Source organism: Zonotrichia albicollis, chromosome 1, assembly GCF_047830755.1.
Source record: "Zonotrichia albicollis isolate bZonAlb1 chromosome 1, bZonAlb1.hap1, whole genome shotgun sequence".
Taxonomy (NCBI): domain Eukaryota; kingdom Metazoa; phylum Chordata; class Aves; order Passeriformes; family Passerellidae; genus Zonotrichia; species Zonotrichia albicollis.
In genome coordinates, this window is record NC_133819.1 from 12,962,883 (window position 1) to 12,975,442 (window position 12,560).

The 12,560-nt window shown below is 36.6% G+C and overlaps 1 long non-coding RNA gene across 1 annotated transcript; it reads right to left on the bottom strand.

Moving 5' to 3' along the window:
* Positions 1-673: 673 nt before the first annotated feature.
* On the bottom strand, positions 674-12,340 carry LOC113459960 (uncharacterized). Its single transcript, XR_012577106.1, has 5 exons — positions 11,995-12,340; positions 11,140-11,231; positions 9,258-9,430; positions 2,289-2,376; positions 674-2,198 (listed from the first exon to the last, which is right to left on the bottom strand). It is a non-coding gene; the product is annotated as an uncharacterized LOC113459960 (long non-coding RNA).
* Between the last annotated feature and the right edge of the window lie 220 nt (positions 12,341-12,560).

Consider the following 12,560-nt stretch of genomic DNA (forward strand, 5'->3'; position numbering starts at 1 on the left):
ATTTACAATATCTTGCCCTAGTTTGGTAGCTTGGGATATTTTTTTTTCTTGCAGCTCTCTTTGCTAATGAGAATTATTAGAACATTATCTAAACCAGAATGCCTTTGCAAAAACATACCAAATTTTGGATATTTCAGACCTACTCAGAGACAAGGACCACAAACCTATTTACTGGTTTCTTCTCCAGTGGCCTGCCTTAAGCCCAGACACAAAGTCTGGGTGATGGTAGACATGCACAGCTTTAGTGCTGCCTTGTTTTGGTTATTTCTAAATACAAGGATGAGTCGTGGGCAGTCCTGATAGCCCAAACATTGAGGAGGTCAGGGCACAGAGGGCACAGGGCACAGATTGTTACAGCATGCTCTCCTCAGTTACACTCTGCAGGTGTATGAGTGTGTTTCTCCTTGCTAGGAAACACCAAGAAAGGATGGAAGCAAGTATGTACAGATCTGAGTGTGTGTAGGATCTCTGTGCATGGAAAAGAACAAATTACTTTGTTGCACTGAGCTGCAGACTAGAGACTAAAATTTTTAGCTGTCAGGACAGCAAGATGCAAAAAAAATCACCCAATCTTCCCTAGTCATTACATTTTTATGAAATAACAAGTGAACTCAGTCTGTGCTAGAAGTTATTAGGAAATTTCAGATTCTAGCTACAAACCACAGTGCCCTGCAATACATGCTTCATTATATCTTTAATTTCTCATAATATAAAGAATGTAATACTTTATACATACTTAATGTCATACTTTAAAAAAAGCAATATTTTTTTTTCTTTAGTCTTCAAAATCTTCCCTCCACAAAGTATCCTCTGTTGGATCAGGTGTGGAAAATTTTTTCTCACCGCAGTGTAATCTAGATTCTTTCTGATTATTAACTCTGTAAAGTAGATTATTGCCTTGGTTGCTCCATCTTATTCAGCTAATATGGAGCTATAATGTAAATGAAAAGCAAAGTTTCTGCTGTAATCTTTGCCTTGGGCTTAACCTGGAATTCCTCGAGTTCTTACTTGTCTTGCTCATTCCAGTACAAGATCTGGAACAAATTTTGCTGCATTATTTGGGACAACTATTCAAAAGTGGTGAAAAATGAGAGAGCTTTAACAAAAGGCAAAAATTAATTTTGGAGATCTCCCATTGTGCTAAACTATTCCTGTTCTTAAATAATTCAGGGGGTGATTAGGATGTTTGTGCTCTCTGCTCTGGTACTGTCAGTACTGCTATTATGGGTGCTTGATTAATGGACTGAATTTCACACCCCAAATGGAGCCTGGCAAGAGTGGTATCCTAGCAAAAGACTCTGTAATCAGACTCGTTATGGATGTTGAAAAGGATATGTAAGGCTTATTAAATTCCAGGTATCTGTTTAAGTGAATAACCCAAGTGTTCATGCCCAAATAACTCACTAATAAAAGAATGTGTAAATTGTGTTGTGAAATGGGGATTAGTAAATGAGTAACATAAATTATGTGTTAAGGGATTAAAATGTGAAGTTATTTGTTGTGTAATTATGCCTGTCAGTGTTCTATATTAACAATTACTAGTTCTATTGTTAATAAGATGCAAGGCTATGGCTTTATGATCCCCTGATGAGTAGAATAATAGCAGTATGTGGATGACAGGAAGGAAAAAAAAGGAAATAAAAAAAAATTTAGTTAAATTCTTTATGAAAATATAGGCAACAAACTTATCTAAGGTAGACACAAAGGAAAGAAGGTGCTGGAAGCCCAGGAGTGTCAGCCTGGCAGTGGATAGAATTTACAGTGGGTGTTACAGGTGGGGTTATTAGTCCATACCATGTATTATTTTTACAAAAAGCACTTTCTGTTCCTAGCTGCTTAGGAAGAGTTTTATCTTCCCTGGGCTAAGAAGGAGTCTCACTGAATTTCTTATTACCTTTTAATTTCAAAACTTTTACATCTGGTCCTAAAGACATTCCAGGTTCAAATAAGGAAATGATGGAGAAGGGATTCCCCAACAGAAAATCCTTCCACCAGTGCAGAAGTCAAGCACTGTCACTTCTTTCAGAAAAACTGGTTTCTAAATGAAGAAATTCATAGGAAAGTTGTAATACAGGTGCAGGGAACACTTCTGTTCTCAGAGTTTGAACAGTTTCTGTGGAAGAAATGTGACACGAAGCACACAGATATTTCCACAGCAAGAACCCTGAAGACCCAAGAGATGGAGAGGACACAGAGATCTGTGGAGGAGAGGAGAAATGGATCTGTCCAGTCTTCAGAGAGGAAGGGTAAGGGAGCTAAGAGGAGATTTATTGCTGTCTGCAAAATACCTAAAGCGAGGATGTAGATCCTTGTAACATAGATCCCACTCATCTTTGCAGTGCACAGTGATCTGATAACAGGCAACAAAAACAAAACCTGGAAAACAAAAAATTCCAATTAGATCTCAGGAAATAATCTCCCTAAGCCATTTGTTTAAAAAACAACAACAAACTGTGGATGTCCTTACTTTATAAAGGGTACACAGGTATTTTTACATGATTTTCTCTTTAAATGTTGAAATGTGATATTTATCATTTAAAAGCCAGAAAAACATCAAAACATTTGTAAAGGGACAGAATGAGTCTGGAAATACACAGCATTTCAACCAAGACCCTGAGATCTATCCTTACATAAGTCGAGATATACATTGAATTATGAAAAGAAGGTATAAGTACTGGAATATTTATGATTAAAAACATTGTAGTATCTGAGAAAACTGATGTGATTTAGAAAAATGGCAAAAAGTAAAAAGGGAAAGACCATGGCATAAAGGAAAAAATGAAGGCCTCATCTGATGATTAGTTACATTTTGAGTTTTCCTTGGACTTAAACCATTTCTACAAGAAATGATCCACACTTCTTGATATTTTAGTGAACCAGCAAGTAAGCATTTTAGCAGTTCTAAATTGTATAATAATCTTAAATTGTGGGTGTATGTATTTCATCATCTGTGGAACTTTCTTCATGTGTTTTATTGCCAAAAGAATTCTGTGGGAATTTGGATGGAGAAGATTTTCCACCGCAGAAATTTTGGTGACATTTTTCCAAAGTTAAAAAGTACTGCCTGGTCATTTTCTTGAAAGATAGATTCTGACCCACTAAAATGGAATTGGAAGCATATAGCAGCACTTTCTTACACCATGGAATGGATTATTTAAACTCCATGACGGACGAAGCCATGAGAGCTCTTTTCAACAGTTTTGTTGCCTGAATCCAGGCAATACCTGGCTCTGGTTCTTGAGTGGTTTGGGCTGTGAATCCACAGAATAACTCTTTCCATATACAGAATTTCAGCAGGATTTCAGGAAATAGAAGATCTTAACACTGTTCCAGACCAAATTAGTTGTAGACTTGTACCAACTTTCCTACACTATTGTCTTTTACTAGGTGGCTTACTGAAAATTTTCCCTGTGTTCTTCAGTTACAACAAAAGCAAGAGAGTTTATTCTTTTCTGTCTAAAATACCCTGGCATAGGTTTATAAATCCTGTGCTGTGAGCCAGGCTTTTAAGACACTACAGGTAAGGATGTGTTCTTGAAGTGTGATTTTAAAGGGTGAATTTTTTAACTAATAGATTTAATGTTCTTTTCTATTTGCTGGTTCTGTTTTTCATGACTCTGGATTTTATGCCTGCAAACTTATCTTTCAGTTACAAGGCTGGAAATTTTTCTTTTCACTAATTTTTTTTTAATTAAGTAACAGCAGAGATATTTTCCTTAGCTTTAGTGGTAAGGAAAATATATATTTGCAAAACCCAAAAGTTTTTGTAGATTATATATATATATATATATATATAATATATATATTATATATATATATGAATTAATTGTGTCTATATACCTCTTGCATGATGCTGTACCCATTTTATATTTCTGGAGGTTTTCACATATTTTAAAACAAGAAAGATCAAGGATGCTATTACTCTTCTATAGAAAGTATTGCACAGCATTCTTCCTAGCTTGCATTGGAGACTGGCGGCTTTTAGAGAACATAATGTATTTGTTACACAACAGTATGCTTTGAATAACTTGTCCTTTGTCCCAGAGAGAAAACTAGGTTAAACTTAATATGGTTTGTATGTGGATAGGTGTTAACAGAGAACTACATTTTGTAATCAGACCTTAGGCAACAGATCATGCATTTAATTTAGTTTGGAAGCAAAAATCCTGTCACTCTGGTAGAATTATTCTTTGAGTACATTTATTTTCACTATTTGAGGGAGGAGGGTCATATTCTTCTCTCACTTCCTGGCTTTGGAACACAAGGCACAGGTAATTCAAGTGGCTGGAGAAGTAGGAAAAAGACATTAATTTGTCAGTCATTCTCAACCCCTGTTGCATATGATAGTAATTACTGCTGCTCTTACATGACATTGCTTAAAAATACATCTCACACCACCTGTCTTACACAATGCACAGATGAGAAAAATGAAGCTCAAAATTGAAGGAACCAAAGTTATCATTATATTGTTAATATATTAAGAGTTCTACATAATTGATGTTCTGCACTGTTCTGCTGTGGTAGATCAAATAATATTGTCATGTATCTTCCTTAATACAAGGATATTAAAGTCATATCTCACTTACTACCAAAGTTTCCAGATGCACTTTGAGTTAATAAAAATGCCTGCATAAAATTTTAATTGAAAAATTAATATAATCTGATTCAATCACCCACTGCAGGATCTGAAAATCCATAAATTAAAAGTAATGAGATATAAACATTTTACAGAGTGAGAAAGCAGACAACCAGGAGAGCCCCCTGAAATTATTGTTTGACCTGCAGCAGTTGGAGTCTCCAACAACAGCCTGAGTAAAATGAAGAGAATATTAAGTCTTGCAAAGGAGTATTCTTTCCACTAACAGACAGCACATCCTTTGTCAACTGCCCCAGCACACAAAGAAACTGCAAAGCAGCCTAGTTTTGACTTAAAAACAAAAGCAAAATATAACACCCAAAAAACCAACAAAATACAAAAAACTCAACCAAACAAACAATAACAAAAGTCCACTGCCTACTGGACAGTCAAGTGAGTGGCTGTTTGGTACCTTAGCAGGCATGGCTAGCCAAACTGCAAATAACTCAAAGACAACCATAGAGGGCTGAAAATTACTGACAAGAATGTTGTGTATGCAGCTGAACACAACAGCAGCCAGAAGTACATGGACAAATCAGAAGACATTTGGGCAAGGCCCTAACAATCTAAATTCACTGGAATAACTCAAAATTACTCAGATGATGACTAATGTAATCTTCAAAGTTTAGAACTATTTGTGGGGTAGTAGAAGAACCATTTACAGGTAGGGAGTAAATTTGTGAAACCTAAGTTCAGAAAAAGGTAGAGCATAAGGAATCCTATGTTAAGGGAATGCTTACATCAGTTAATGATGGGTTTGATACTATTAAGTAATAAAGAGGGAAGACACAAAGTCTAGAGCACGTGGAAGAATGACTCTGGTCTTGGTACCACTTCCTACAAAAAGGCAATGGACTACCTTAATCAGAAATGTGCTAGCCCTGGTATTTAGACAAATGCCTCACATACAATAGAAATGCACACTTTTAGTGGAGGATTAATTTTTTTTTTTTTTAAACAGATTGCACTATTGTTATGCAATGCCTGAATTACACATAGTCAAGAAAAGCTGCAGCTTGGTTTTGGTCTTGTATTCCCTGAGTTTTATGAATAATAAAAATACCTCCCAGAGATCATTGGATCACCTGCTTTGCTGCTGCAGCCTGTTTAACTCTTGTGAAGTAAAATGGCTCTAGAAATCACCGCAAGAAGTCCCTGACTGAACCTTCATGGTACATGCTATATGCTGAATATGATACTGTTCAGAAGTTTGGACTACTGTCCTTTTCTACTTTCTGGAAAAGATATTAAAATGACATGATAAGACATCTCTGACAGCCTTTGTAGAAGAAATATTGAATGATAAGGAATCAGAAATATTCTTCATTCATGATCTGGTGGTTTGGGAATGAAGTGTTTGCACTTGATTGTTGGAAAAAATATATTGACATAATTTTCTTTTTTAAATAATGTTCACAGAAAAAGCCTACCTTTTTACCTAATAACCTAAAGGACAATATATTTACAAACTCTGGCTCATGCATGACTGAGGCACAGAAGTTTAAAGAGATTCTCTGAATGTTTTGAATTGACCAAACCACTTCTAGAGGCTGAAAACCCATTGTGGAGCTCAGCGATCCTCTTATCTATTCCCTCCTGTAAATTGACCATTGAACTATGCCTTTCCTGAGGCTGCTGGAGGTGTCTCTGCACAGGGCAGAGTGGCTCAGCAATGCAGATCCCGGTGGGTCAGGAGAGGAGAAAGGGCAGAGTTGAGCTTTCCCTCAAGAGCTCCTGGGCTTTCAGATGCTCACTGAGCTGCAACTTAGTTAAAGAAAATGCAACCTGAGTAACATATGGCAAAGACAAGGAAGGGCTGTTAAGCAGCAGATATTCTTTTAACTCCTTTCATGGCAGGTCCCTTTGACAGACCATGGGTGTTGTAGGGCTGCCTGTGCCATCACTGTCCCTCTCCTGCCTGGCCTCAGAGGGTCTGCTGAGAAAAGTGTCTGGTATGTGTGAAACTAAATTCTTCCTCCAAATTCCTCTCCATCTGGTGCTCACCTGTGCCATTCCAATCCTTGTTTTACGCCTGTAGTTGGCAGCGAATTCCCTTGTGCTTCATGGTTTTATATCTTAGTTAATTTCCCTCCAGAAAAAGGTGTATTTCCTTTCCTTGCCTCTTTGTAATCATCCTGAAAAGTTTTTGATAACATGTTGCACTGTTCCAGGGCTTTTCCCTACCACACCAAGCAACAATATTTCAATATTCACCTTCTCAGGATTCCCACCAAAGTGGGAGGATTGGCACTCCTGTCTGTGAGGGACGGAGTGGAATGAGGTAAGGGCAGCTATAACACACACCTCCTTCATGTAATGCTTCCTGAAGAGTAATTTCTGTTGGTGGGAAGAGATTTTCTTGTTCCTGTGCTTGCAAGGGGACACCTGTGAGGGTTGAAGGCACCAGCCATGCTGTCACACCCAGGTGTAGGACACAACCCCACAGCAGGATTCACAACTTAGCCACAGATTTCAGATAACGCAGCTGTGTGGAGCCAGGTACGACACCGTGGCAAACTTAGAGTGGGAGAAGAGCAGACCCAGTGTATGAAACAACAGGCTGGTTGCAAAAGAGTGTGTAGATATATTATTTATTTCTTCTAAAGCAATGCAAAAGTCTGAGTAGTATACCACTGACAATTATGGAATTGGCCATGTGTAACTATCATTGCTATTTCAGTCAGAAATTCACTTGGGAAATGCTGAGATTCCATCTTTCCTAAGAAAACAGAATTTTAATAAAGTAATTTTGAATTATTATCAGCTCACAAATCTTGAAGAAATAAGGAAAGGGAAGGGTGGCACTACACTTCCCCTGCTAGTCTCCTATAGATAAAAGGAGAAGGAAACCCAATGATTTGTGCACCACCCTCATTCTCTATGAATAAGAATCAAATGATAAAATTTGAAGAATGCAGTTTTAGGAAACTTACTTGTACTAACTATGTAAAATTACACTCAAATCTTAATATGTTCTGATTATGGTATAGGAAAGAATTTTTAACAAGACCTTTGATCCAGCCCATTTTATGGTGAGCACAGTTCAGTTGCCATCAGGTGGGCCCACATTTTTCCATTAGCATTTCATTATTCATTCAAACTCAGTCTCAGTGATTGTTCACGGGGCATTTCCCTGGGGTCACTATAAGTGAATTGTGTATGCAAATATTTGGCATAATGAAGTGCAGATTCAAAATAATAGTCACAAGCCAAGAAGCCATTTTGAACAATCTGGGAAATAAAAACACAAGGATGGTCATCCATGTTGACAGTTGTTTGAACCAGATAAAAAAATTGCTACAGAAAATGACACAGCTTAATATTTTATAATATTTCATTTCACACTAACCATTTTTTCCCAGCTCCTGTTACCTTTATTAAGTGTTAAGAGCATGCAAGACTATACTGCAAGAATATCATCATAATAATTTTTTAAAATATGTGTCTCATCAGCAAACAAATAAAATTTGTCCAAGAGAAAAATACTGGACCCAGTCCACAAAGGAATAAAATTTTCTCTAAGGTCCACTAGCTTTTTAATCTGAGAAGGAGAAAAAAAACCTGCCTGACAAAATTATGTTAACAATCAACCATTATCAATATTTTATGCCTGAATCAAAAATATGGGCCTCATCCTGACACTCTGGCAACACCAGAGGAGGAAAGACTTATATTAGGGTTTAGTCTTTGTCTTATATTAGTGGTGCATTAAAAAGCACTTTTTAGCTTAAAAACTTAAGGCATATTACAGAAATGATGACTCTACTTCCTCTGTGCAGGGGAGAAAATAGAAAACGTGCTGTAGGAAGTGACTAGCTGAAGTCATTTAGCAAACGTGTTTAAATTGGGATCACAAACTTCTCATGAGTAGTTCCATGAGTATGACAGAATGCAGGTGACATCCAAGGATTTCTGGTGCCTGCAGAAATATTTGTGTTGAATACATTGGAGGAAAGAGTTTATAAATTTGAATTGAGCTAAAGCAAAAACTTGTTCTGGATTTAAACTGCAGTATTTTTTTTCTTCTTGCTTGAATCTTTTAATAGTTCTTATTGTCTACATCCATTAGCAAATAACAGATTAAGCTCCATAGGCCACAACTTGTATATTTTATCGTGAGATCATAGGTGTGAGCTATGACAGCATTATTCCTTAAAGCACACCTCAGGTCTTCATTTCCTCTGACAAGGAGATAATTGGAGAACAGAGTAGTCACTGATATTTCAATCATCAGATCACTAAAATAAGCTGCAGTTTAAGTGTTGGATTCTGCTGAGCCAATATGAGCTGTGTGCAACTTATCTAAAGTTAGATAAATTTAGATAAGTCCTCTGTGTTCTTCATAATTCACTGGAAGAAGATTGGCAACTGCTGAGAGCAATCCATGATTCCTATTTTGCACATTTTTTAATCTTGAAAGAAATGTCCTCTGGAGGTACCTCTCTCTCTTGAAAATAAAGAACATACAGGCAACTAATTTAGAAACTATATAAATACATATGACTAGAATTCTTGAGGAAAGTCTTACATTAGTTAAAATATTTCATCAGTTGGACTGTTTTAGTGTTACTCATACAGATTTCTACATTGAAATTTTGTTTGTAGTCGTGTGTGACCTCACCTTAAAATAGTAATTCAATTAATAATTATCTCCTGTTTCACTTTTGTACCTCATTTGTTACAAGCTTTCCCTTTCCTGCTTCCTCTTGACTAATAATGAGATTGTAATCTTTCCCAGGGCTGAGATCCTGCTGCCATTGCATCTCAACAACCCTGTCCCAAAACTGAGGATTGCTGCAAAGCCACAAAACAAAAAGACAATGACAGTCATATTAGTAAATCATATTATTAATTACAAGAGGCATAATAAATAATAATTTTTATCTCACCTTAGTCTGCTACTACTCTTAATACCTTAAGAAAAAATTCATCACGGCTTAAAGATGACAGCTTGTGGGTCAGTATGGGAGATATCTACTGCATGTCCTCAACTCAGGGCATGGAAAGCAAATGTTTAAATGTCTTCCTGAATGAGTATTTCAAAGGTATACGTATTTCCTAGAACACCAAACATTGATAATATGATAGCATAATTTCAGGAGAATTTTGAAAATTTTTTCATAAGCTATATTAAACATTGATGATATTGCTCCACTTAGTAATGGAAAAAGTACTGAATATATTTATGTCAACCTTAAAAATGTCTACTTGAACATTTTTAATCACTTACATATAGGTTAGAGACAATTTTTCTTATGAGCAGAATATGTATTTTTCTCTCTGTACACCAAAATGGAGAGAAGACCAAGCCCATGAAACAGTAACTAACAGTTTGTGCGAAATTTCACCATCTGTCTGGGACTGAGAAACAAACTAAAAAGTTTCCCCCTAGTCATTGTAATTCTATTTATAGACTGTAAAATCTATTTAACTTTGCATTTTTAAGGAAGTTTTGTAGGTCAACCTAGTCCTGAAGTATATTCAACGGGCTGTGAATTAATTTGGTGTGGGCAGAGGTAAAATTGGTGGTTAAGTGTAAAGTGCATGTGATAACCAGCAGAGAATATTGATTATTATTTTATACTGTAAAGAAATTTGAGGGGGTGACTTTTTGAAAGAGTTTGTCTTGTTCCTAACAGCACTGTAACTGTGGCGTAATTGGGGACTGTATATGTCTTAATTCCACCAGTCAATCCTATGCACTGCTCCACTGCCTGCTATTACGCACAATAACACTTTGAACTTTCACATGCCTATATTTATTCAACAGATGGCAGAGCTTGTGAGAGGATCAAACACCTTCCTGACAAGAGAGCAGCTCATTTTGTGCAAGGAAACTGCCAGATATCTTTACTGGATGGTAAACAAACTGATAGCCTGCTTCTTTTCCCAGGAGGAATTAGCTGCATGCAGCAGCCACAAAGAGGGCAGGGAGGCATGAGCTGCTGAATCCTGCAAGCCTTAATTCAGTGTCTGGTGAGGAGACACTGAATATACCTTGCAGTAGGTTGCTAAGACAAAAAGTTCACCCTCAAACTCTGCATCACCTGGATAAAAAACACTTATGGAAACATTGTCTTAATTGTAATAGAGAATGAGAATCTTTCTGCAATTTTCTATATTAGTCTATAAATTCAGATTATTTGTTTAAATAATAACTTTGTTATTTATTTAAAAAACAACTTCAGCATGGTTTTATGGATTTATCAGAACATGATGCTAAATAGCAGGAGTTAGAGCAGTCCTGTATACTGGGTAATCTGTTTTGAGATAGCACCATCAGAAGCTATTATTGGAACTGGACAGTTTTAACTGTACAATATTTTTATAGAATCATCTTTCCATTGGAACATACTGTTTTCCTTTCTAACAGTTTTTCTAGGACTTTTCATAACAGACAATACCTCAGCTTATGAGGTATTATGAAGTATTATGAGGTATTATGAGGTATTATGAGGTATTATGAACTTAGCACCAAAATTTTCAAAAGGCATCAGACCTACCTCTGTAGTTCCTTTTTTCAGCTTTAAAGTGGGGTAGAATAGAATTCACTGATTTACACCTCCAAAAATGTTTCAAGAGGAGTAAAATAATGCTGAAAATACAAAATATGTGTTAGAGGAACCAGCATGTGTTGGTGAAACACAGAAGGAGGGGAAAGTCCAGTGGGAAGTCCTTTATAACAGCAGCAGACAGTGCTTTCTGAAGTGCCCTTGGAAACAGAAATATGTTCGCTGTTGCCCAGGTGACAAAATCCAAGTACATGGAGCCTACTGTGAATGAAACAACTGACACTGCCTGCTCTTGTGGAGTGGCCAGTGTCAGTGACACTGAGAGCTATCACTTTGGGCATGAGAAGCAAAGCTGACTTTTATGGGTATGTGTTAATAATCTGCTGGACTAGGCAGCAGTAAAGGTATAGCTTCTCCAAGGGAGTTTTTTGTAATTAAAACTTATTTTACGTTCTACAAATACATGAGTAATTTCCATTATTTCTTTCTCATATATTTTTCAATGCCAAAGAAAATACATAAGGATTTTCTCAGGTTAGACCTTATTTTACCTTGGTAATGAGGTTCAAGTGGCATTTGTTTCCTTAACCTGATTTTTAATTTCTCTGTTCTTTCAGACTCTTACACAGTTACACACTTAAAACATTATAGACATGCAGTACATAAAACTAACACCTTAAAGGTGAATTGTTTTCTCCTTCTTCATCCATTCATATGTCCTAACTTGTTCTGCAAAGCATTTTTCCTAATTAAATGTTCCCTTTCACATTAATCCCTTAACATCTGCCTAGTAATCAAGAACAAATGTTTCCCATTGGTATTCTCATGGAGTTGCTGGGCACTTACCTCTCTTGCTGCAATGTTCAGCTCTTGCTAGCTGGCTTGCATTTTCACTTGAGTTAGCAGCTGGCTTGGCTGCTAGTTACTGTGTCTCTGATTTTCTGCTCCGTGGCTTCACCAGCAGCTCATTGCCTAGCATGAAAGAGAAAACTGAACACAGAAACAAAAAAGAGAATTCACAAAGGTCCATATCTTCTCTTCCTCTCTGGGTTATAGGAGGTTCAACCCCAACAACACACTCTCTCATAATTATGTCTGCCCTTTTTATAGAGATAGGCTCTTTATGAAAAAAGTAATAGCACATCCAAACTGGTAATGGTGTGTATCTTCAATCCCTACTGATCTGAACAGAAAGTATTTATAGAAAGGTTAAGGGTACCATGTACACCTCTCTCTTCCCTCTCCTATCTAATACAAACTAAATTAATTCAGTGGGTTTTTTTCTCTAATATTGGTCTGTAATCTTCTGCCAGAAACACAATTGACTTCCTCTGCTTTTCATATGCTTTAAATGACAGTTATGACTTATACAGAAAATGCAGGAGAAAGAAGAAAAAACCACCAAACCAAAG